Below are 15,247 nucleotides of genomic sequence, written 5' to 3'. Positions count from 1 at the left end.
TATCCAGCTTCCCAGCCTTGTATGTGTCAAGAGATAGGAAGAAATCTCTTAATTGAATGGAAAAAGTCTTGAAAGTTTAGAATAACAGCTCTTGTCATGAGCTGTTTAAGGATATTGATCTACAGTATACACAGAGTTTGAAGAAGCTTTCAAAATCTTGTTGGTTCCCTTAGGCATCAGGAGTGGTAATGGGGCTTGCCATTTCAGTTAAAAGATATCTGCCATTAGCTGGGTGGGTTTTTAACAAGTGGTTACCCATCTCTAATAGTCTATGGTGTTTCAGATTACACCTTCTACGTGGTCTTTCATTATGGATCCCACTGATTTATATTTTCTAATCCAAACTCATGAGCATTGGTAGTTCAGTGGTAGAATTCTCACCTTCCATCAGGAGACCCTGGTTCAATTCCCATCCAATGCATCTCATGTGCAGCCACCACCCTCTGTCTGTGGTAAATCACATGTAGCTATAATCCTACACAGGTCTGAGCAGAGCTTCCAGGCTAAGATGGACTAGGAAGAAAAGGCTAGCAATCTACCTCCAAAAATCAGTCAATGGAAACCCTATGGATCATGACAGTCCATTCTGCAACTGCTCATGGGGATGGTGCAGTATCAGGCAGTATTTTGTTCCATTGTGCCTGGGGTCACCATAAGTCAGGAGCCGGCTTGAGGGCAACTAACAACAACAGCAATCCAAACTTAGCTATTAAGCTCTTACCCACAAAATGTATGCCTCCATCTCTTAATCTCCTTAATTCTCAATGCTCTGCTGGTGATGGGTCTTCTCCATTGGACTGTGAATTACCCTCTACATTGACCCATCTGTTGAATCATTTTCTGTCTTATCTCAAATACAACTCTACCCTGGCCCATCATTCAGCCACCAGCAGCTCAGGGCTCCCCCTTAGAATCTTTCCCATGCATACTCTGGCTTGGGTCTTCATCTGAACTTGGCAGTGGAGATAGTCACTCGGGCCATATTGTCAACTGGCTGTCAATTCCTTCAGACACGTCTTTTGCAATCCAGTTTATTCAGGCTTCCTCCATTCATATAGTCTGCTCTCTTGCTTCCTTTGTCACTTTCCTCTGGACATTTTCCTCTTCTGTCAACAGTAGCAACTATCAGCATTGTGTCCCGAACCAGCTTAGTCCTCTCTTCATTCCTGGCATATAAACCCCGGAAGAGAAAAGGAAAATAAACTCTTAAAAAAAAAAACATTATCACTGCAGCAGCTTCTTTTCCATTCTGCTCCAGGGTGGAAGCTTGTTGTGATCTCACTTCAATTGGAAAGCAATTATTTACATTAGGCACACTGCATTCAAAAAATTAGGCCATTTGTGCCACAAAAATTTAATTTGGGGTTGTTTGTAAGTTTCCTGGCCTGCTCACCATTGTACAGGGTGCCGTTGGCATTGGCTCAGGGTGGGGGGAGGGAGACCCATGCCACATCCCAAGTTGGGGCCTTGGCAGGTTCCATGATGGTATGCACAAGGAAACTGAACCACATCTGCATGGCTCACTGCTTATCAGGAGCACACACTGGCTGCCATGCTATAGGGCAGCAAAGGAAAACAAAACAGCAATGAAGGGAGGCCTTTGTCAAGGATTAAAAGGGTTTGGAAACATCTGAGCCATGCAGTTCACAAGCACTGACAGTGCCAATGATTTCATGACAGAATGCTAGACAATATGTTAACTGGATGAGATGGAGTTGGTAGGGCCGCCAACACTCATGCTTTTCTTAGTGGCCTCTTATCTGTGTGAGTGTGTGGTTACACAGTTCACCAATAAAGTAGCCTTCTTTAGAGTGAGAGGAAGCAGGCTAATGACACTATAGTATTGCTGCCTGTGATTACAGCTAAGGGTGTCCCTAAAGATTGTCATTACTGGGCATATTCTTCCTTTTCAAGTGGGTTAGTCTAGTATGCATTCCGAACATGTTTCATTAGAAAATTCATCACTGGTACTAATGGAAGAGCCCCATCTTTATGCGTAAGTAAGACTGTTTGGTCACCTAGGTGTGCTTTAAAGCTCAGCAGTGATCTCCTTCCACACCTTCAATCAACCTAGTGATTCATTCCTTTGTGTTAATTGATGCCCCACCTCCAAAATTCTCTTTATAAACATAATTATGTGGCCTTCTTCTTTAATTTGGTTACTTGATTTTCCTTTAAGTGTCTTTTGGGGGCTTATTCCAAAATAGTAGGATATTTCAATATTTGTCTCTCAGTAATTGATAAAATAATTAGAAAGTAAGAATATAAAAGATTTGAACAAAACTATTAACCAACTTGATGTAATCGACATTTATAGAACAATCCACTCAACAACTGCAGAATTAACATTATTTTCAAGTGCACATGGAATATTTACCAAAAATAGTTGCTATTCTGGGCCATGAGATAAATCTCAATAAATGTAAAAGATTTCAAGTCATACAATGGATGTTTCTGTGATCACAATGGAATTAAATTAGATATCATAACATAAAGATCTGTGGGAAACTCCCCAAATATTTGTAAATTAAGTAACTCTCCTTTAATCTAATGAGTCAAAGGAGAAATCAAAAGAGAAAACGGAAAGCATTTTGAACTCAATGAAATGAATATACAACAGGTCAAAATTTGTGGGATGCCAGTAAAGTATCTGAGGGAAATTTACAGCACTAAATGCCTGCATTAGAAAAGAAGAAATGTCTCAAATAAAAAACCTCAATTTCTGTCTTTAAAGAGCTAGAAAAAGAAAGCACATGAAACTCAAACTAAATAGAAGAAAGAAAACGGGGATATAGAAGAAGAAATAAATAGGAAACAGAAAACCAATACAGAAAAATCAATGAAACAAAAAGCCGGTTCTTTGAATACATAAAAAATTTTTTTTTTTTACAAGCTTCTAGCAAGATTAATTAGGAGAAAAAGAGACATGACACAAATTACAATGATCATAAACCCAAGAGGTGACATCATTAGAGGTTCTACAGATACTAAGATGATAAGGGAATGTTATGAACTACTTTCTGGCCATAAATTTGACAACTTAGATGAAATGGAAAAATTCCTTGAAAGATACGAACTACCAAAGCTCATTCAAGAAGAAAACAGATAACTTGAATAGGCCTATTTCTATTAAATAAATTGAACTTGTAATTAAAAACCATCTCTGCAAAGAAATGTCAAGTCCAGATGGCTTCAATGGTGAAATTTACCAAACATTTAAGGTAGAAATCACACCAATTCTATGCAAACTCTTCCAGAAGGTTAAGAAGGAACTACTTCCCAATTCATCCTATGAGGTGAACAATACTTTCTGATACCAGAATCAGACAGACATACAAGAAAAGAAAACCACAGACCAATCTCCCTCATAAACATAGAGGCAAAAATTCTAAACAAAGTTTGAAGAAATTGAATCTAACAACACATGAAAAGGATCATGATCAAGTGGGGTTTATCCCAGGAAAGCAAGGCAGGTATAACATTTGAAAATCAATAATATCCACCGTATTATGAAACTTTAAAAGGAAAACCATACTCTCAATAGACACAGAAAAAGCATTCAACCAAATTCAACACCCATTCCTGATAAAGACTCTCAGCAAACTAGAAATAGAAGTTAATGTTTTCAACCTAAAAAAGGACATCTACAAAAAACTTAAATATAATATTATACATAATGGTGAAAGACTGAATGCTTTCACCCTAAAATCAAAATTAGGCAAATGTTGTCCACCTTTAAAACCTCTATTCAACATTGTAGAATAAACCACTTTTCAATTCTAGCTGTCTTAGTTATCTAATGTTGTTATAACAAAAGTACCATAGTGAATGGCTTAACGAAGGGAAATTTATTCTTTCACAGTTTAGGAGGCTAGAAGTCCAAAGTCAGGACGCCAGCTCCAGGGGAAGAATTTCTTTCTCTGTTGATCCTATAGAAAGGTCCTTATCATCAATCTTCCCCGGTGGAGGAGCTTCTCAGTGCACGGACCCTGGGTCCAAAGAACTCACTATTTTCCTGGCTCTTGTTTCTTGGTGGGATGAGGTCCCCGTGTCTTTTCTTGCTTCTCTGTTTTAAATCTAAAAAGGGATTGGTTTAAGACACAACCTATCCTTGTATAATCCCATTTTATTAATGTCACAGAGATAGGATTTAAAACACATAGGAAAATAATATCAGATGACAAAATGGCGGACAATCACACAATACTGGGAATCATGGACTAGCCAAGTTGACACATATATTTGTCATGGACAAAATTCAATCCATAACACTAGGCAAGGCAATAGGCAAGAAAAAAATCATCCATATGGGAAGGAAGAAGCAAAATTGCCTTTATTCTCATAAAATTCTCTAAATAAAAAAAAAAAAATTTTTTTATTTAGTGGAAGTACTTAATGACAAAAATATTGCTAGAACTAATAAGTGAGTTTAGCAAGGTTGCAGGATACATGATCAATATACAAAATCAATTTTACATCTATATACTGGCCGTAACCAGCCGAAATCAAAGTAAAAAAACACCATTTGAAATGACATTTAAGAGAAAATTAAATACTTAAGCATAAATCTGACCAAAAAATGGGAAATACCAGTACACTGAGAACTAGAAAACTTTGTTAGAGAAATTGTTGTTGTTGATAGATACCATAGAGTCTGTTCCGATTCATAGCGACCCTATGAACAACCGAATGAAACACTGCCTGGTCCTGTGCCATCCTCACAGTCGTTATGCTTGAGTCCATTGTTGCCGCTACTGTGTCAATCCATCTCATTGAGGATCTTCCTCTTTTTCGCTGACCCTCTCTGCTTTTCCAAGCATTATGTCCTGCTCCAGGGACTAGTCCCTCCAGATGATATGTCCAAAGTACGTGAGATAAAGTCTTGCCATCCTTGCTTCCTGGCTGTACTTCTTCCAAGACAGATTTGTTTGTTTTTCTGGCAGTCCATGGTATATTCAATATTCTTCACCAATTCAAAGGCATCAATTCTTCTTTGGTCTTCCTTATTCATTGTCCAGCTTTTGCATACATATGAGGCAATTGAGAAACCATGGCTTGAGTAAGGCACACCTTAGTCCTTAAAGTGACATCTTTGCTTTTTAACACTTTAAAGAGATCTGCTGCAGATTTGCCCGATGCAATGCATCATTTGATTTCTTGACTGCTGCTTCCATGGGGGTTGATGTGAATCCCAGTAAAATGAAATCCTTCACAACTTCAATATTTTCTCTGTTAATCATGATGTTGCATATTGGTCCAGTTGTGAAGATTTTTGTTTTCTTTATGTTGAGATGTAATCCATACTGAAGGCTGTAGTCTTTGATCTTCATCAATAAATGCTTCAAGTCCTTTTCACTTTCAGCAAGCAAAGTTGCATCATCTGCTTATCACAGGTTGTTAATGAGGCTTCCTCTAAAACTGATGCTGTGTTCTTCTTCATATAGTCCAGCTTCTTGGATTAATTGCTCAGCATACAGATTGGATACGTATGGTGAAAGGATACAACCCTGACACATACCTTTCCTGACTTTAAACCATGAAGTATCCCCTCATTCTGTTTGAATGACTGCCTCTTGCTCTAAGTACAGGTTCCTCATGAGCACAATTAAGTGTTCTGGAAATTCCCATTCTTGGTAATGTTATCCATAATTTGTTATGATCCACACAGTCAAATGCCTTTGCATAGTCAATAAAACACAGATAAACATCTTTCTGGTATTCACTGAGAGAAATTAAGGAAGAAGTAAATAAATTGAGAGATATGCTATGTTCATGGATCTGGGAACTCAGAATTGCTAAAATGTCAATTTGAGCAACATTATGATAAATGGAGAAAAGATTGAAGTTGTCAAGGATTTCATTTTACTTGGATCCACAATCAACAGCCATGGAAGCAGCAGTCACAAAATCAAACAAGGCATTGCATTGGGTAAATCTGCTGCAAAGGACCTCTTTAAAGTGTTGAAAAGTAAAGATGTCACCTTGAAGACTAATGTGCGCCTGACCCAAGCCATGGTATTTTCAATTGCATCACATGCACATGAAAGCTGGACAATGAATAAGGAAGACCAAAGAAGAGTTGATGCCTTTCAACTATGGTGTTGGTGAAGAATATTGAACATACCATGGACTGCCAAAAGCACAAAGAAATCTGTCTTGGAAGAAGTACAACCCGAATGCTCCTTAGAAGCAAGGATGGCGAGACTGCATCTTACATACCTTGGACATGTTGTCAGGAGGGATCAGTGCCTGGAGAAGGACATCATGTTTGGCAGAGTACAGGGTCAGTGAACAAGACAAAGGCCCTCAAGGAGACGGGTTGACATAGTGGCTACAACAATGGGCTCAAGCATAACAAGGATTGTGAGGATAGCTTGGGACCAGGTAGAGTTTCGTTCTGTTGTTCCTAGGGCTGCTATAAGTCGGAACGGACTTGACAGCACCTAACAACAATAACAACAGTTTCTACTTACGTAGAAAATTAACAAAATATGAGGAGGATGTTCAAAAATGTTGGCAGGCACAAATACAAATATTTACAACACTAGTCAAAATTTTCTGGATGACTTGTTTCGAGGAAGTCCCTGGGTGGTGCAAATGGTTAACAAGTTTGGCTGCTGACCAAAATTTTGGAGGTTTGAGTCCACTCAGAGGTGGCTTGGAAGAAAGGCCTGGTGGTTTACTTAAAAAAAAAAAATCACCCATTGAAAACCCTATGGAGCACATGAGGTCACCATAAGTTGGAATCAACTCCAAGGCAACGGATTTGAGTTTTGTTTGTTTGTTTCAAGAAGCTATTCAAAGTGAACTCCCGCCTCTATTCTTCTATGAAATAAATGAAATTATTTGATAACGTCTACAAAATGGTGAGGTCCCTGAGTGGTGAAAATGGTTAAGCACTCAACTACTAGCTGAAAGGTTGGCCATTTGAACCCATCCAGAGGCACCTGGGAAGGCAGGCCTGGAGATCTGCTTCTGAAAGGTCACAGTCTTGAAAACTGTATGGAGCAGTTCTGCTCTGCACAAATAAGGTTGCCAAGAGTCGGAATCAACTAGAAGACAACTAACGACAACACAAAATGGTGGGAAAAATTGTTGTTTATCTAATCTTCTCTGCCACTGGGTTGGGAAAATACTTATGAAGATCTTTGACCAGATCTTTCAACGGTTTCTTAACAAAGTTGAACACGTTTTCAGCAAATATGACAGACGGATGGATAAGCAGGTGGTTCGGACCATGGGAAGAATCCAGCTCACCTCCCTAGGGTTGTATACCCTACAGCCCCAGGTTAGAAGTACAGGGTTTCCTTTAATTCACACGTGGCATACTGAAGTGAGCTTGCCTTGTAAGGATAGGCAAGAGATGCGAAATTTGCAAAGCCTTCTTTACTCACGCATACAATACCTACATTGAAGGCTTCATCCAAAAACACCTGAAGGTCTTCCAGTGACTCAGTAAGATGAGTGAGAAATTTTGCTTGCCATTCAGCATTGGTATGAGACAATATGTTTTCACAGACATCGCCCATTTGCTCATCTAGCTGAGGAAAAAAAAGTCAAGAAATCTAACTAGGCTGCCCCTAAGGGATTAACGACTTTAACACCTTTGTGAAGTGCTCCTCTTAAATCTTCATGCTTGTTGCAGGTGACAGGGCCTCCCTGTTATTCAACGGAGAGCAGATTTTGCTGCTGGGATACATCTTTAATACTTGGAAAAAGCCCTTCTATTGAATCGATCTGGCATGAGTCATGTTTCTCATCTATATTATTTTTCCTAATGATGTTATTGTTTTGTCCATATGATTTTCATTATCAATGTGGCTTTAAAATTTTTTTATTGTGGTGAAATATATATAGCAAAACATTTGCCATTTCAACCATTTTTACACGTACAATTCAGTGACATTGATTACGCTCACCGTATCATGAACCAACTGGTTTGAACCCCTGCTGAGAATTTGTATTTCCATCCAGGATATACTGAATCAGAATCTAGATTGTAACAAAATCCTCGGGTGATTCTTGTGTATAATAATACACCACTGTTCTGCTACTGGTTCTCAGAATTGGTCCCCAACCAGCAGCATTAGCATCGCCTGGGAACCTGTTAGAAAAGCAAATTCTCGGCAAGGGTTTGAACCTGAACAAATGGAACTAGAAGCCTTGGTTGTGCAGCCATCACCTCTGTCCATTTCCAATTTTTTTCACCACCCTCAGCAGAAACTCAGTACCCTTAAGCAATACTTGCCCTTTTTCTCCTTATATATTTTTATGTAAACTTTTTATTATGGAATAATTTTAGATTTACTGAAAAATAGCAAAAAATAGTGCATAGGATTCCTCTATATCCTTAACCAAGTTTCAATTTCACCTAATGTAGTCATATTCTATAACCAGAGTACACGTGCCAAAACTGAATTAATACATTGCTGTTAACTAAACTCTAGACTTTATTTGCATTTCACTAGTTTTTCCAGTAATGTCCCTTTTCTGTTCCAGGATGCTATCCAGGAGACCACATTGCATTTAAGTTATCCTGTCTCCTGTGTCTCCTCTGGTCTGTGACAGTTTCTCAGTCTTTCCTTATTTTCATGCTCTGGACTGGCCATATGTTTTATACAATGTCCCTCAAGCTAAGTTTGTCTGATGCTTTTCTCACGATTAGGCTGGGGCTGTGAGTGTTTGGAAAGGATACCACAAGATGAGGTGCAGTTCTCATTACATCACGATAGGCGATACATGATACCAACATGACTTATCACTGATGATGGTAACTATGAACATCAAGTTAAGGTTAAGGAGTGTCTGCCAAGTTTCACCATTGTAAAGTTACTATTTCCCGCTTCCAAACTCTATTTTTTGGAAGCAAGTCACTAAGTCCAGTCTACTATCTCCTAGAGGGGGTACCGTATCTACATTTATTATTTGGAATTTTCTATAAGGAATATTTGTCCCTTCTCATTTATTTATTACATCATCTATGTCAATATAGAGTCACGTATTTTTTTATACTTATACTATACTTTAGGTGATATTCCAGTACAATGTTATTTATTTTGTTGTTCAGATTGTTCCAGATTGGCCATTGGGAGCTCTTTCAGGCTGTTCCTTTGACATGCTGCCATCATTGTGTTTTCTGAGCACTTCGTTACTTTCTGGCGGTACACGATGCTCCAGGCTCATCTTGCATCATCTTAGATGCAGCCCTAGAATTAGCCATTTCTCTAAGGAGTCCCAGTTCTTTCTACTGGAGACTGGTATCTAGAAACCAAGACCTGGGTGCTGAGTGTAGCAATATGTTTTATACAAATATGTTACAGTTGCACAAATTACACAGAACAAAACGTCTTCTTAGACCTTTTATTATCAGAAAATGACCCAAAATTAGCCACGTTCAAAATAACTTTGAATTCATCAGTTTGCATTGAATTGTATCCTCTAGGTTGTACTTAGGGTAATAATCTCTACGTTTTCTGCAAACGAATTGTTTGTTTCATAGAGAGCAGAGGTTAACGGGAGGGAGGGGAAGAGTATGAGAACTCTGGGTCTCAGGGGGAGTGGGAGTGGGTAACCAAGGCCGACAGAAAAAGGGTACAGCCTGGGGAGAGTGGGGTACACCTGCAGCCTTCGTGGGTATTTCATTTCTTGGGTAGGGCTGGCCCTCATCACCATTCTGGGGATATTTTTAGGCAGTTCTAGGCTCATCCATGTCAATTAATCTATTTAGATTTTAGTTTTCAGCCTGTATTAGATCCTCGGATATTTTATCATTAGGATCAGGTGGTTAAGACAAAGAATCCCTTTAATATTAACGAGCAATTTATCCTTATTTTAGCTCTACCATGGATGCCTTCCTTGTCTTGAGCAAGTCTCTTAATCAGTCAGCATTCCTGATGCCATAGTAACATAGGGTGCTTGTTGACATGTGACTTGAGAGACAAGTTTGCATAGTGTCTAAGACAAAGGAGGTTCTGCAGCTTCCATGGTGTGTGATCTTGGGCAAGTGACATTCCTTTTTAAATCCTCCAATTCCTTACCTGTAAATAATAATGATAAGAAGAAGGACAACAAGAAAAACAATAATAATACATAGCTCATGGAATTATTGTGGAGCTAGCAATTATTCCAGTATCTGGCACACACAATTATTCCAGTATCTGGTTTTCCTAGCTGTTATTATCAAGATTAATTTTTCCCCATTTTAGGGTGCTACATTTTATAACAGAGTGCTCCTAGAGGTCAGTCTTCACCCAACAGGTTCCTGCTCTTAGTGTTTCTTAAGCTGTCAGGAGCAGTGCTCACTCCACCCCAAGAACTTGAGAGGGAGGATCTGGGCCTCCTGGTGGACTCTCTGATATCCTCAGACTCTCCTTGCTGAGAAGAGCAAAGAGACAACTGCTGACCTCACCAGAAGTCAAACTGCAAACCTGTGTTCTGTGCAGAAATGTCAACCAACCGTACGTGGTGAGTTATCTTACATCCTACAAGTATCATGTCACTATGTTTTACAATTCTGCTCACCCTTCTATGGTATGATTATGCCAGTGATATTGAGTGGGGAGGTTTCTAGGTGATCCTTTGAACTGCCGCGATTCTGCTATTTATGATGGGTGAGGACGTCTGATTTTTTTTTTTTTCCCTGTAATGGAAGAATAACTAACTCTGATCATAAATAAACAAAGAGCATCTGTTGCTGTTTTCCCCGTTGATCTGCAAAGTTTATGGGTTAGTTTTGTCTATGTACGTGTCCTCTGTGAGTGTGTGTGCATGTGTGTGTGTATATTTCAACATTTTATGCTCCACTGTTATATCCTTTGGAAACCCTGGTGGCGCAGTGGTTGAGAACTATGGCTGCTAACCAAGCAGTCAGCAGTTTGAATCCACCAGGTGCTCCTTGGAAACCCTATGGGGCAGTTCTACTCTGTCTGATAGGGTCAGTATGAGTCAGAATCCACTTGAGAGCAACGGGCTTGTTTTTTTTTTTTTTTTTTCTTGTCATACCCTTCCTACTTTTTTGCCTTAGAAACATTAGCTGAACTATTTACAATAGCTAAAAGGTGGAAACAACCCAAGTGTCTATCAACAGATGAATGGATAAACAAAATGGGGTATCTACATGCAATGCCATAAAGAGATATGAAGTTCTAATACATGATCAAGTATTATATGATCCCACCTATATGAAATATCTACAATAGGCAAATGTACAGAGACCAAAGTTTATTAGTGGTTACCACGGGTGGGAGGGAGGGAGAAATGGGGGTCCTTGCTTAGGGGGCGCTGAACTTCCATCAAGGGTGATGGGAAAAACTGGAACAGTTAATGGTGATGGTTGCACAATGTTTATCATTAAACATAATCAATGTCACTGAGTTGTTCATGTAAAAAATGTTGAACTGGCAAATGTTTTGTTATATATATTTTTACCTTAATAATAATTAAAACAACATAGGCTGATACTGCAGCATCCAAGTGGTGGGGGTCTGAGGACAGAGAAGGTCTGCTATGTCCTTGGATAGGTCAGCTCCAACCAGCTTTTACACATGTAAAGATGCCTTGAATCCTGCGAGCAAACAAATTTACAGACTAACTATCCAAAACACATTTCACTTGATTGTGTTTTACTTTAAAACGTGAGAGTCAATGAAGCAACTGCTGTCTGGCCTTGACAAGGTCAAATAAATGATTCCGTTGAACTTGCCACTTGTCAACAGCTTGTTTTGGCATTGTACAAGCTCAACCATGTAGCCTTGAAAGGACACAAGGATTCTGATTCCATTCTTCACTTCTAGGAGGACTCTCATGGGTGTCATTTCTGAAAACAAAGAGGAAATAGCATTGCACTCACTGTCTCCCAGGTGCTCTCTTTAACCTAGACTTCTGTCAGATTCTAGGAAGAAATTGCTGGTTACCTTCTAGGCTACTGATTGGAAAAATCATTTCTATAATCCACTTCCAAACTGGCTTTATATAGGCAAAAGGAATATACAGAGTTAGAGGTCAAGAGAGTGGTTAACCTTTGGGGACATTGACTGCAATAGGGTACAGAGGGGTCTTCTCTGATGCTTGAAATGATCTGTTTCTTGATCTGGGTGCTGGTTATACAGGCGCCTTCATATTGTGAAAATTTGTCAAGCTGTGAACTATTGATTTGAGTACTCTACTGCAGGCATGTCATGCTTCATTAAAAAGTTTACTTTTTTGTTTTATACATTTTTAAATTAAAAGCAAATTTTATTGTAGTGAAATCTATGTAACAAAACATTTGCCACTGCAACTATTTTTACATGTAAAATTCAGTGATGTTAATTTACCATGCTGTACAAAAATCACCCCTCCCTTTCTTTCCAGTTTTTTCATCATCCTCAACAGAAACCCATACCCTACACAGTACTCCTCCTCTCCCCCCTCCACCCGCCCCAGGTAACCACTAAGAAACTTTGGTCTCTATGCGTTTGCCTGTGCTAGATACTTCATGTATGTAAGACCATACAATATGTCCTTTTGTGCCTGAGTTATTTTACTCAGCGTGATGTTTTCAAGGTTTATCCATGTTGTAGCTTGTATCAGAACTTCATCCCTCTTTCTGGCTGAATAATATTCCCTTGTGTGGTTATATCATATTTTGTTTATCCTTTCATCTGTCGCTGGACATTTGGGTTGTCTCCACCTTTTGCCTTTGGTGAATAATGCTGCAATGAACATTGCTGTACAAGTATCTAGAGTCCCTGCATCCAGTTCTTTTGGGTATATACCTAGAAGTGGAATTGCTGGCTTGTATGGTAATTCTATGTTTAACTTTTTGAGGAATCTCCAAATTGTTTTCCCCAGCACGTTAAAAAGTTTACTTTTAAATAAGAGGTTTTTTTTTTTTTTTTTTTTTTTAACTCAAATACAATTGCCTATTCCTTGTTTTCCAGACACCTAGGTCATCCTGGAGGAACATGTGAGAACAGTAATGGGGGAGGGGACATAACAAGAAGCTCTTATGATCGATCCATTCCTCTTTTGGGATGACTGATGTGTTAGAGGAAAACATACATCTTTTATAACAATAAACTACCAATTATTCAGATCGTCCCAGTGTTGTGCAAACACTTAATGTGCCTGGCTGCTAACCAAAAGATTGAGGTTCGAGTCTACCCAGAGGCTCCTTGGAAGAAAGGCCTGGTGATCTACCTCTGAAAATCAGCCATTGAAAACCTGATGGAGCACAGTTCTACTCTGACACGCATGGGGTCACCAGGAGTCAGAATGGACTCAATGGCAACTAGTAACTGGTAATTATTCAGAGCAGCAAGCAAAAAATGGCCCAGTCTGCAACCGATCATGGAGATGATACAGGACTTGGAAGCGTTTCATTCCATTGTGTATGGGGTCGCCACGAGTTGGGGCCAACTCCATGGCAGGTAACAACAATAACTACAAAGTAAACGACTGGGATAAGCTGCCATTTCTCTGAATGAAGTAACGGTTGCAGGGTCTCTAGACTTCTGCTTGATCTGTAATTATTTCTGTGGGTTTAAATTATGTGGAAAAAAAAGTGGACAGCCAGTTACACACATGACACTAAGCTCTTACGAGTAGTGAAATGTCAAGAAACTTTTAAGACCAGTTTTTAAAGCTGAGCAAATAGGGAAAATGTAGTAGATGAATTTCACTCTGGGCAAACTTTGATGGAGTATGAAGTCATTAACTCTTCATTCATCCACTGAGTATTTTAAAATCCTGAGTATGTGTCAATCATCATGCAAGGTGCTGGGATTCCTGTCCCCAAGAACTCGCAGTCTTGTGAAGGAGGTGAATGAGCATACGGACAATAGCAATAGAGTAGGACATGTGCTGGGACAGGACAGGGTGTTTGGGGAGCTTATGGAGGCTCTTAGCCAGGAGAAAGGTTTTGAGAGGCTTCTTGGGGTCCATGGCCTCTGTAATGGGCCTTGGCATGAGAGAAGAACCTGGGAGTAATTGTACACTGTTCTCTCAAGTCACCAGCACAGGGGTTGTGGTAGCTTCATATGCCAAGCCTTTCTTCTGAGGCTCCTCTGGTAGACTCCAAGCTCCAAGCTTTCAGTTAGCAGCCTAGCATATTGACATTTGCACCCCCCAGGGACTCTGCTAGTTAAATTACTGATGGATAAAGATCTGCTAGCTGCAACTTAGTTTAAGTAACATTCTGGAAAGAGATGTCCACAGATCAGCTTCTTAGTGGGAAGACAAATGTTGATCTATATGATAAGTAGAGGCAAAAATATGAATTTTTTGGCTTGAGAATTTATGTCTATGCAAATATAGCTTATGTCTTATAATGTGGAAAAGAATAAAGAAATTGGGACCCTTCATAATCTGAAACAATGAAGGCTGAAAGGAAGGAATTGGTCAAATTTTATAAAAATCACGAAAAATACAGTTGGCTCATCCTTTCACATTGAACAACTCCCAGGGGTGCCATATACCATTTACACTGTGATCAGTACTCTTTGGGGTTCCACAATGTTGTGGCCCTGGAGATGGCATATCTCAGAATTCAAGAACAATGGGGCAACCATTGAAGGTGGAAAAAATATAAATTTGAGACAAATAAAAAGACTTTCTACCTTACATAACTGAGGAAAACATTTTTATTTCATCTTCACAAAAAATCATACAGGCTGAAAATAAATAGCTACAGAATTAAAAAATGACAGTATTGGATTATAACCCAAAGAATAAAATAAATATAAGTTTACACTAATATTAATAAATGATTGAATATATGAATGAGGGAGAAGAGACAAATCTTCCTTACAGAAGAATTCCAAATACTATCCGTAGATACCTCCCACTCCAGAAGGGGAAGCTTAATTTCCCTCCTCTGAAGGCTGTGGATTGGACTTGCTCACTCCAAAGGAAAAAAGAAAAAAAGGACAAGTTGCCTTCATGTCTACTCCAACTCATGGTGACCTCATTGGAGTCAGAGTACAACTGTGCTCTGTAGGGTTTTCAATGGCTGATTTTTTTTTTCCCCAGAAGTAGGTCTCCAGGACCTACTTCCAAGTTGCCTCTGATTGGACTCAAACCTCCAGCCTTTCAGTTAGCAGATGAGTACATTATTTGCACCACCCTGGGATTCCTTTCAAATAATAAAGTATGCAGAAGGAAAAAAAATAGCAACTTTATAGTAGACAAGCCTGGCAGACACCCCTTAACTAAGTGATTAAGCTCAACATCACCAGGTCAGATTGATATCAAGTACTTCCTGATAGGA

This window comes from Loxodonta africana, chromosome 1 (assembly GCF_030014295.1).
Source record: "Loxodonta africana isolate mLoxAfr1 chromosome 1, mLoxAfr1.hap2, whole genome shotgun sequence".
In the NCBI taxonomy this organism is placed as follows: Eukaryota; Metazoa; Chordata; class Mammalia; order Proboscidea; family Elephantidae; genus Loxodonta; species Loxodonta africana.
This window is presented reverse-complemented; position numbering follows the sequence as displayed.